A 12,324-nucleotide genomic window follows, 5' to 3' on the forward strand; every position below is an offset into this window, starting at 1 on the left:
ACCATGCAAAATCAGAACGATTCAGAGGCTACTGTCCGTACCATGCATTCTGGAGATCAACTTGTAAGGGAGATGCGAAGGTTGGCCACTGTAATGTAGATCTACATCTCCATTCGGATCCCGCGAACGTAAACGCCATTCATAAAAGATACCATCAGTTCTCACAATCATGCAGATGCCGAAATTTTTCATCATGGAGAAGATTTTAATGACGTTTCCCCGTATCCTAAATGTCAAACAAGTAATTATTCAACCACTTAATTAATTCACCATTGCGATTGCTTGTGAACACATCATTAGATTACGATCCATTTCAATCCATCAACCTTCCCGCGAACCTTAAACTAAATTGCATGTTCGGTATTTTGTTTCTCGAAAGTAATTCCTCCTGCGACCTTATCCGAGGCCGGGTTCGATTAAAACCGCGATCATCGTGTCGTTCCCGTTGATCACCGTGTATGTGACGCCACCGCGGACGCGAGAGTGGCATGCACAAGTGTAAAATCGCGAAGTATCTTATTTGATGCTCTCTGCATGTTGCCATGACCCACATCTATTTGTTCAGTCTCACATTGATTGATGTCAGGCCGGCAAATCATGCAGCTAGGTCTGTTCTAATATCTGTGGGTACGTGTCTCCCCGATCGTCCCCGTTCGGCAGTATCTTCTGCCTTATTACATCGCTCTTTTCCCTCTATTACAGCAAGAAGAAGTCTTTTCGATCTAGCCATTGAACGAACCCCTTTCAATCCAGTAATATCAGAAGGTTCTGAATGGGAAAATATTATAATTGGCGAGAAATATTTCTCTGAGCGCCTTTGGGATGTGGACTTTTGTGACATTCTACTGTTGCTTGTGACTTAAATGACAAAGATCCGCTCCTATCATGTCTAGGCGATGGGTATACAATTACCTGGATCATGATTTCTTTGTTGCTGTTTCTATCGACCAGGTTTGGTCCTCGCAGCTACATATGTACATTCAGTGAACAAAATCAAGTCAGCTACAATACTCACCTTGCAACCAAAAAAAAAAGAGTCCGGGAATTCTACCGGATCATTACATTGCATGAGTCAATTTTCCCGTGAACGATTGAAATGAGTTGCCGTAGGTGTCACATGGCGATAGAATGTATATCGTCAAGTCTTCGTTATCAAGTACCGAGGCCCATTACGTGATGAAAATTTAGTCTCGCGGTTGTATTTATTGCCACTGACGTAGTAAAGTACAATACTGTATATTTTACCGTTGATTAATTGCTCGGCGTGTTTAGTCCTTGGGAAGAAATGATGCAGGCACTGTACAACAACTGCACTAGAAATACCGAGGGGGGCACATGGGTAGATATACTGCTCCAACATTTAAGTTTTTGCCGATGCAATATCAAATTCTGAAGTAACTGTCTTGTTGAAGCCACTGCAATGGTTAAATGTGTGAAAAAAAGGCGATATGGTCGACATTCACGCATATATTATGCGCTATCGCTTGATTTGAACAGATTGGAAATCAGGCAACTCGGTGATTTATACAGGAGAATGGCTTTCCCCGCGACACAATCATTAGATAACTGTTGCCACTGAACATCGCCATCAATTGCAGTGGTTGTTCACTGAAAGGAGGGGCACGGCAAAGTGACACCTTTAAAAACACTTACTGGGTACTTCAAAAAATGATCGACATCTAGATTCAAATTGACTTTGCAGCATTCACAGAACGTTTCCAAGAATAGTCAGTGTTTTATATATGTGCTGCATATGTTGATACGACTTTCTCATTAACAGTGAAAACATTATGAGCAATATTTTTACCGTATACAAATGACATTGATGTTCCTTAGAATTTCTTTTTTTTAAATATGAAGGTCATCTGATTCATTATCGATGTATTTATTCCCAAAGTAAACATCACCAATCCTTGATTTTACATTGTTCGAAGCTTATGCCCGCCATTAATTAGAATGAATCGGGTCAATATTACACAGCGCTTGACAGCGTAATTAAACGTCCTCGACAAAATAATTCTTCCAAGCCGTTGAAGACTCATTCTGTAAAACCGTTACCTTTTCAACGTTTTCTATGACTTTTGCAACCCTTCTACGTTGCAACTGCTTTGTAATTACACGGTTTACGGATTGTGAGGACGACTACGGCAGTGATAAGATTATCCGCCCTGATACCACGCCTTAATGCGATTTTACGGTTCTTTTTTCAGATTATTGTACGTAACGTCGTCTGCATAACATCGTTGTCCCGATAGACCTCTCCGCAGCCCAACAAAAAATCCGCGTTGATGCGTTGGATCCCAAGCCATCGCAATGCATCCTGGGAACTGGGAACGTGTACCACCTGACTGATTTTATTTCATTCATTTTATTTTAATTCATTTTATTTTAATCATCCAAGCCCTTGAAGACTCATTCTGTAAACCGTTACCTTTTATTTCAACGTTTTCTATGACTTTTGCAACCCTTCTACGTTGCAACTGCTTTGTAATTACACGGTTTACGGATTGTGAGGACGACTGTACGGCAGTGTTAAGATTATCCGCCCTGATATCACGCCTTAATGCGATTTTACGGTTTTTTTTTCAGATTATTGTACGTAACGTCGTCTGCATAACATCGTTGTCCCGATAGACCTCTCCGCAGCCCAACAAAAAATCCGCGTTGACGCGTTGGATCCCAAGCCATCGCAATGCATCCTGGGAACTGGGAACGTGTACCACCTGACTGATTTTAGTGGTCACATGGGATCAGGAAGTCATAATCTGTATCGATACAGAAAGCAGTTGTCCCATGAAGTCGACAGAATGACGTCGCCTAGTTTACACTTTATCCTGCTCTTGCTGTCCGCAACCTTTGCTTACAGTAAGTCTGCTTTCATCATTATTCCTTTGCAATTGTCCCGTTTTTTTGGCTTCACCACTCACGATGAGTGGTGGGTTTTGTCCTGTGTCTCGACAGAATTAGCCACAAGGTGATACACGATGCATTACTGTTCGCGCGAGCTTTTGGGCGTCGATTGACCCGGCTGAGTGATCGACGATGGGTCTACAACTACGAAAGCAAACAGCCGCGCTCATTTATATGATGGTTAAACGCGAAGCAACGACCCTGACAGGAGACGAGATGTTGCAGAATATTTACGAATTTGAGGACGCTGATTAGTTGACGCACAGCGATATCGTATCGTATCTAAAGGTAGCTGAAAGATCGCGCGTTTTCGTATCGCGGCGTTATGGCGGCGAATTCTAATATAAATGTGTGACTTGATGTTAAATATTATCATGTCGCTTAATAATGTTTCAGTTGATAGGACTGTGTAAACAGACGCCATGGGGTTTGAGTACATTATTATTGTCCGCACCAAGGTTAGTCATCGAATTTGATATGATGGAGTCCGCGCGTTAGGTCTGTTGCAGACCAACGCGCAGTTTTCAAGAAAATATCGCAATGTAATGCAAATTTTACGATGTATCCCCAGGAATAAAGTTTAAAATATTCCTAATGGCCACTTTTGAGATGGATGTGTGTAAATATGCAGCTGATATGGTCGATATACTGAACAATTTGAGGTAAATTTGGGTGTAAGAGTCAGAAAATGCAGACGACCTGTCTCCAATTTCTTCCTGTCATTTGCAGCTATTTCCTCCGAGGTTACACTTGTCGGTACTTTTCGGGTAATGAATAGGATCGTATGGAATAGAGTAGGGAATGATAACAACTCTTTTCTCAAATGGAACCTGTCCAGTGAAAAGGGGTAGAATAAAAGTATTGTGGAAATGGGGAGCTTAGACAGACATCATGACGGACCATATTGTAAGGTTTCTACAACGGTGTATTTATTTAGTGGAGTAAAATTAAAGTTGTTATCACAAGCCGTAGACAAAGCGGAAGGTATAATTGAGAGATGATATTAAAATTAATGACACATACGTCTCTGGCATTTAATTTAAACCGATGATAGAAGTGATTAAAATGGGAAAGTTGTGATGGATCCAATAATTGACAAAAAATTAGATTTCACGTCTTCCTATTAGTTTAGGCGTAGCAACCGCGTCTCAGTTTTCTGTCAACTAATACAGTGACGGATAAAATCGAAAATAACCTTGTAAAGACAAATCGCAATGACATTTGTGATAATGAGTTACGTTTAGATTCAACGGAAAGCCCAACACAACGGAAAGAATACGTATAGTGTGTTATGTTTGGCCTTCTGGAAAATTCGGATGCGACGATTGTGTTGCTGTTTAAATTTTGTTTTACTGTACATGCATGTATATCATAATACCGCTATATGGGCTATCACTTCACGACACGACCCTCACGGATCATTAAGGTACAACGCACCTCGGGGACAGATATTCGAACTCTCAAACTTTTACAATTCTTTTCTGATCTATCACTTGTGGGGGCTTATTTAAAAGCTCTTGGTGTAAGAAAAATTTTCACAGTCTTAGTTTTTCGAAAATCGAAAATTTAATTTTTCTCCATAGAGTTAACACAGAGATGGCGGCCATTTTGAATTTCAGATATCGGTAAATCTTGCGTTATTTGTTTCTCTAGTACCAATATTTGCGCGGTGACCCCCAATTTTCATTCGTGATTTTGAAAGAGGATATAGTCGAAAGATTCCTTGAGGAAAATTTGAGCAAAAGATTAAGCCGTTCACTTTCGAGGCGCATACCACCTTAAGGTAAAGACCCATGTATGATCTGTGTGAGAAAGAACAAAACAAAACAAAACAAAAACAAAAATAAAAACAAAATCAAACCCTTGTGATCAAAATAATCCGATCCGTGCAATTTATATATGAACTGTGAGAAAGTGAGTTGAATGTTCCTGAATGCGCAGCAAATTTATCTATTAGCGGATGCTGTGCGTTATTATTATGGCAAACATTGTCACAGAGGAACAGAGTGGCAACGCTTGCATGCCTTTTCTTCCATGGTCGTCTCGGTAGAGTATTGGCTTTTCATATTAAAATGAGCTTCAAGGTGTTAAACTTTTTGGAGGCTTTGTTTGTGGTTGATAATTACACGAGATTATGCGAAAAATACGACGAGATGGCATCGTACTGCCAGTCGCGTAGCAACCATAGTTACTTTGTGAGCTCTCAGGCCAGAAACGCTGCTTCACGCCAATCAAAACATAACACGCCAGCAGTTTCATAAACATGTCCTTCCTTGACGCACGTGTAAAAGACGGTATGACTGACCGTAAACCATTGAGTAAAACCAGACAGTATCGATAAAAAACTTTCAAATTTGGTTCAAACACACTCATTATATATTCATAAAAATATGAGAGGAATTTTTAAAACGGTAAAACTCACTTTCCTGAAGCTCAAAACACTCCCGTTTTCGCCAGCACGTCAATTCCGCTCAGCACCACACGATAACAGCAACACAAACTTTGCCGAACATACTTTCGCTTAACAATTACCGAAAATTACCGAAGGATGCATGGTCAGCACTCTTCGGAAAAGAGAGGCGAGAGCAACCTGAGGCGAGGCGAACATGGATGGGTTACGTAACCGCTTCACGCCTTAAACAATACCCGTTGCGACTCTCTCTATGTTCCTCTGTGATATTGTGTATAAAAAGACCATTACCTTAAAAGTGAATAAAACAATAAAATTGCTAGACCAGCAGAATTGTTTTATACACTTAGCTTACAGCTTCATAAATTTTCAAAGTGTTTCAACTTTGTTTAGCCTGTCATCATTGAAATTTGATCCTCAGGTAGAGGCCGACAGACTAGACCTATCTTCCCATCGATTGAGTAATTGTTCATGCAACGTCAGAGGACTGTTATTACAGAACGAATGAAAGAAGCAATCATAGATGCGACTTCTATCGCATTCAGTTTTGAGTAACGACTTATCTGTCAGAGAATCTCATTGATGTTTTACGATAGGAGAAACTTTTTCACTTGATATGGAAATTGAAGTGAGGAGGGCATTAGCCAGGGCATTGCATCGCGGTAATTAAACGATGCTTGGAAGTTTTTGGTCACGACACTGCACGCAACGTGTAACAGAACACCAAGACATCTTTCTTAATTGAACATAAGGGCACATCTCTTCATATCAGAGAGGTGTTGCCGGGTGGCAATCAATTAGCGACGGGTCGCTTTCTCCTCCGTAATTACACAGTATTGATGCCTCGCTGATGTAAAGATTTAACAAGATTCAGTTGAGATACAACCAATTCGCAGAGGGTTCGCATGCGACAGATTAAAGAAAACACCAATCGGTGTCCACTACGTTTATCTAATCTTTTCAGTGAGCTCCAAAGGGATCTCCTGTTGCATTGTGGGAGCAAAGGCGTACGCAATGATGACGTTATTCTTTATCATAGATCAGTAAATATTTATTAGCTCCGACGATGTGCATTCTACTTTAATGTGCACCGAACTTTTTCAAGCTTGCACACCAAGCAAATCTTCATCGGCTGTTCATACAAACCTGAATCACTATGGTAGTCTATCATAATTTATAGAGATGTAAATTTACAACGAACGCACATTTTTGTTTTTGACCTGAAACAGGCAGGAAAATACAGAGTCTCAAAAGTAACCGCTGAATCGTCTCAAGTCCGTTGATCTTCGCATAGCATGATAACACAAGCGAACACAATCGTTTCAGAAGAAAAGATATGACAAAACATTTGGAGATTAATGACGGGATATTGAGTCAATCCGGTAATTTCTTTTCGTCGATTGTGTAATTATAAAAGTTATTATAATGAAAAGTCGAAGCAACGCAAACTTTCTTCCACCTTTTCGTTGTGACTGACGCAAGGGCAAAAACTGACCCAGAGCAGAATAACAGTTTTCTCAGTGCGTGGTGTGGTCATCATAGAATGAGTGGCGCGAAATTGTTAAGGTGAACGTTTTCAGACGCTGAAGCTGATATCACCGTGGATCAACTTGTCCACAAACATGAATTGCCACTCAATTTTTGCTTGTTTGTTTATGTTCGTTTGTTTGTTTGTTTTACCGAGAAGAATCTCTCCAAGAAAATATGCCACAAAAGACGTGGTGTCACAGAATTTCGGACTCACACTTTTCGACCAATCGTAAACACGTACCGACTAAAATCTGTATCCTCCAGCGTCGCGGATAACGGATACATTTCCGCTCTGCATGTCTCGGGTAACGCCTTCGGTCAGCGACTGACCACTCTGAGTCTACTGAAGACGCGCATGTGACCGATCTCGCCAGTCAAAGCTGCTGATCCTTCGTGCGGTGATCATTTCTGGAGTTCATGATCCACTGTAGTATGGAAGGCGCAATGAACATTTTCCGACAGCATTCTTTTCAGGCTTTGTTTTCTAAAGTTAAAAGTTTCGTTGTACCACACATCCATTCAAATACCGTATGATACTAATACACGGCCCATTGGAAAGTGTGACTACCATAAGTCACAAATTAATAAACACGTGGACACAGTAAAACAGAGGCGGACAGGTGCGACAGCGCTTAAGTTAAAAAGCGCAGTGGTCGTCGCGCTGCGCGTGCGCGATTTTTTTGTTGATAAACATAAATGTTTGTAAACATAAGTCTTCTCAACTTCAATCGGAGTGAGATGGGAGCGGTCCCTCACTTTGTTAACGCCTTTGTAAGAGTCAACATCACGCAATAGTAAAATATTACGATCGGAAACGAACTTCAGTGGCGTATTTCTGTCTGTAAACTCATGTAAGGCTACGAACATTGAGACACTGCACATTATGTCGCTGAGTTTACTGCACGCAGTCACAGTGAACAGATGGGTTTGATCGCGCGCGGTCACGCTGGTTGTACACAATGCTATGTACAGCACAGTAAAAATACATCACTAAAATGATCAACATTATATATATATATATATATATATATATATATATATATATATATATATATATATATATATATATATATATATGTAGACCAGCAACAAGCACAATGCCTAACACAAACATTACATTCAAGACCATGACAACAGCATCTCCCGTGTCCTGTTGCTTCGATAAGGGAGAAGGTCACCGCGTTGACGTACACGGATATAAGAGAATCCGGTCCCACAACCAGCTGCACAACGTACCGGCCCCGCGACGACCCTTTGGCCCACGACCCACTGTTGATCACCATTTCTTACTTCTTCTAGTAATACGTGGCAAGAAATAGTCCAATGACAGGACACAATAGACAAAACGAGCGGGTTTGCGCTGCATTTGGCAGGAAAATTTCACGGCTACACATAGGGACGTATTGAGAGATCCTGTGCACGGTCATGGCAGAGATCCAACGGCTAGCTAGTGTAGGCCTACCGGTGCTACGCAAACTTTGTTGTTGTACCTCCCTGATTGCCGGGTAGGCCTGAATCCTCTTTCAAATGAGATAACCCCACATAACAAGAAGACCTATGAAAGGTCCTTCGCTTGACTTGATACCTGTACTCGGAATTCTCGTTTGAACCCCCCCTCCCCCCAACGGGGTAAACTTCGTAGTGGAGTTGGATTCTCCACAGCCGAGTGTAGCGCGCCATATACCCGGTTCTCTTGACACCGACGTTCATGCAGACCACGGAACAGATGCTTCTTGCTGCAGCGGGCATTGCTCTGCGAGCTGTAGATTTCTGTAGCTTGCATTTTTGTCAATTGTACTCCTGTTGGGCCTCTTGAAATGAAAGTTCTCGTTCTTGCTAGCGATGTCGTAGACCAGAGCCCGGTCATTGATAGTCTGTTGGCATATACACGCGTACGGGTAAGTGTTTAGCTCCATGGCTCGAGCGAGCCCCATTCAACTGATTCAAGAAAATCATGATCAAATGTGATCTCAATCCAGCGTGTAATTACTGTTCAATATTCAGCAAATATTTAACCTAGATTAATTGACCTTTTATTGCGTGTTAGATTAGCGGCAATATCGCAAACATAATAATCAACCCATTACCTCATGCGACATTCTCGGAAATGTTGTCAACAAGGGGGAGCCCTTCAGGAGCATGCGCAGCGCGACGACCACAGCGCTTAAGTTAAAATGAGCTGTTTCGACTGGGAAAAGTACAATTTGGCAGATTGAAAAAAAATGAAAACTCTAATCTTGAGCGGGTGCATGCAATTTTACATTTTGTTGACATTTAGTATTGCGTCATCGGAGTTAGTAAAAATTTTATATTCGAAAGTTCTTGCTGTATTCTGGACATGGAAAGCGTGGCCGCTAGATTCTGTCCGGTCTGATGCAAAATTATTTTATGGGGAAACGTTAATTAGTATGCCATGATTATGCTAATTTACACCTTGATTAGGGTCTGCTCCAACCAGCTGTCTTGCCCATCTGAGATAACACCGACACGTCCCTATATATAGTATTGTGGTGTTTACGTCTTTACTTCCAGCACAGACCGGAGGAAATCCACCAGCATTGTTCCACATGTTGGCGCAATGAAGTATCCATGCCTTCATGAAATAATGATTTCCCCTTGGAATGATTACCGGTACACGTAAAACTGTCAAGTCGCCCACGCATATCGGAAATATTTGAGTTCCTATTAGCGCACTATTTATTTAGAGCAAGTGCACAGTAGCCAGTTGATGTACTTTTTGGATTCGCCCATTTTGTTGTAGGTAGGGAGTAGTGATACAATCGCAATGAGATTAGTTTTCAGAATGATTTACAAACATCCCAAGTTTCCATTATTTCAAGGGGTGAGGGATGCCTTTTAGGCGGACGCTCAACACATATTCTTTGAAAGCGGAAGTCAGAAACTGCCATCATATCAATTCTTTGAGTCCTTTAAATTTTCCCACAAAATTTTAGTGCGACATTTTACTAATTTTATTGAATTTTTTTGTATTTTTTGATAATTTTGGTCCAAACGGATATCACATTTCATCGGATAGTTTTTTTATAAAAAAATTGCAAAAATCAGAAAAAAAAATGACGTGTGTATTTTAAAGGCAAGAAAAATTGGCTTTGGCGCTTAAGGGGTTAAAACGTCAATCATTGCTACCATAAATTTAGAGTGTCAGATGAATATAGTCAATGGATACTTTGCTACAATACCCATTTCTTTCAATATCGTGTTCTTTAACTTTCTCTACGATGCCATGGAAACGATTTTATATGCCTACGTGGTACTCTTCCTCTCTATCCCTAAACGCAATTTATTTTTCATTTGAATTCATAAATATATGTAAGATACGCTTCGTCATTACCAAAACGTCTGCAGGATTTGGATGAATTATTGGTTGAATTATGTTTCAAATGATTGTCATGTTTGGAAGAGAATAAATCATAGATGTATTACCACACTACGTGGTTCATTTGTTTGTTTTTTCTTCCATTTGTGTGGAGACACAGATGACTCAGTCATTAGGAGGAGTAACAGCGAACAGAGAATTCGCGTCGCCATTGTCCCACTGTAAAATTTCAACCATAGACCCTCTAAGGCAATGCATTGTAGCCTTCACTTGGTCAAATCTTACGCACAGCGATCGAGCAGAAAAGGGTCATTAACACTAGTCCTTCTCTTACCTCTTGAGCGCAACGGAAAATCATTACTTTCAAAAGCATAATTTGACCGTTCACACGTATGTCAGGCGAATCTATCGCGCCCGAGAAAATCCCGTAAATAAATTCATTTCATTTTGCGAAGCAATAAAGTCCTTGAGAATGCGGCTCAAGTTACGTGTAGCGAAAGGGCAACGTTCTACAAATTAAATTTATGCTCATTTTGTCAGTAATACGAGCATAATATTGCCGACAGGTAGTGATTTTTCTATTATCGTATTCACGTCCGTAGCTGTTACTCACCAAGACAGACTGAGATTGCTTGGACGGTTGCAGGTTTTACTTCGTCGAAATCCGCTTGAAATGTTGCCCAGGAAATTACTTCATTGGAGTTGTAATTTTCACGGTGTGTTTGTTAAGTCGCCATCCTTCTGACAAACCGTCACGTTTCCTTAAAGTTTAGTCACTCGTTCAAATTTATTTCATCAAGGGCATCAGTGTGAAAAATCAAGCGAAGTAGCTGTGCCTTCCAATACAAGACTCGTAGTACCTTGAAATTGCATGTCGAAAATACGATGAAAATTTTTGACATTTTGTCTAATTAACAGATTGTTGGTTTTACGCAATTTCATTTCCCAATGGGAAATATACCGGAACGAAAACTACTTTTCCATGGCTCGTTCGTTCACTGTGGGGCAAAATATGCTGTGACACTGTTGTCACAGTAACGGTCTGAGTGTAGAGCACCTCCGATGGCAATGGTCCTGTCTCTCGCTAATTTAGCGCCTCAACTATATATGCCTAAGTATATTATTCAATGGCGAGACCGCATAAGCAAAACAATTCTTTATGACACATCACTGAGAACACTTTTGTTACTCTCCGCAGTGTTTATATACGTGTGTTGTTCCATCGACGTGTACGATATTGTGAAGACGTTTCTCTACAAGAGTGGCTTGTGTTGACTGTTTGTGCTTTGAAGATCGTTTCACAAATCAAAAAGTGCAAATGGTGGTACAATAAATAGACCAGTTTCTTGTCAGTGTAACAATTGATGAGAAAGGCGTCTAACGACGTATAACGTAGTGTAATATCACTAGACCTTTGGTCGGAAACACAAAGATGATGCAAGCCCACGACAATCGGTGCATATCATTGTGCTCCTTCACAACATATAAACACAGAGCTGACTAACTGACTATACGCAAGTTAGTGTAATGGAGGTAGTATCAATTACCTCCATTTTAGTTAACCTTAGGTTAAACCGCTAAACCGTCTACTTCTGTACTGTGTGCACGCATCATCGACGGGGACCTAGTTTCACTTTATCGCGACTATGATGTTGTTCTCTGCAGGAACAACAAAAATGGCCTTTGACATTACCGAAATTTGTGTAACTTGTCTTCTCTGCCGAACAACGAACTGAAAATTTTCCACTTTTTCACTTCTCATACCAACGATAGGCTTTACGCTTTCATTAACAGCATAATTTTATCTGATATTGATCTTCGCCATGTTGACAGATTAGGAATCAAGACAATGAGACAAAAGTGGACATAAAGCATATCATGACTCTCGCCATCGCCTTTTCAAACAAATGGTATATATATATATATATATATATTATATATATATATATATATATATATATATATATATATATATATATATATATATATATATATATATATAAATCAACAAACCAAGGCTTCCGACCATCGATGGGTATTGCTCTGCGGCCAGAAGGCCTACATTTGCGACGATACTGGTTGCATATATCTGTCCATTGTCCGAGGGACTGTGGCTCGGTTAAGAAAGAAGTCGTCT

At 40.5% G+C, this 12,324-nt stretch overlaps 1 long non-coding RNA gene across 1 annotated transcript in view; it reads left to right on the forward strand.

Moving 5' to 3' along the window:
• LOC139117240 (uncharacterized) overlaps window positions 1-12,324 on the forward strand; it is a 93,351-nt gene that overhangs the window by 11,868 nt on the left and 69,159 nt on the right. The window contains exon 2 of the long non-coding RNA XR_011548481.1: window positions 2,590-2,865. This is a non-coding gene — a long non-coding RNA (uncharacterized lncRNA). The remainder of the gene's footprint in view (window positions 1-2,589; window positions 2,866-12,324) is intronic.

The sequence above is a fragment of the Ptychodera flava genome, chromosome 18 (genome assembly GCF_041260155.1).
Source record: "Ptychodera flava strain L36383 chromosome 18, AS_Pfla_20210202, whole genome shotgun sequence".
Taxonomy (NCBI): domain Eukaryota; kingdom Metazoa; phylum Hemichordata; class Enteropneusta; family Ptychoderidae; genus Ptychodera; species Ptychodera flava.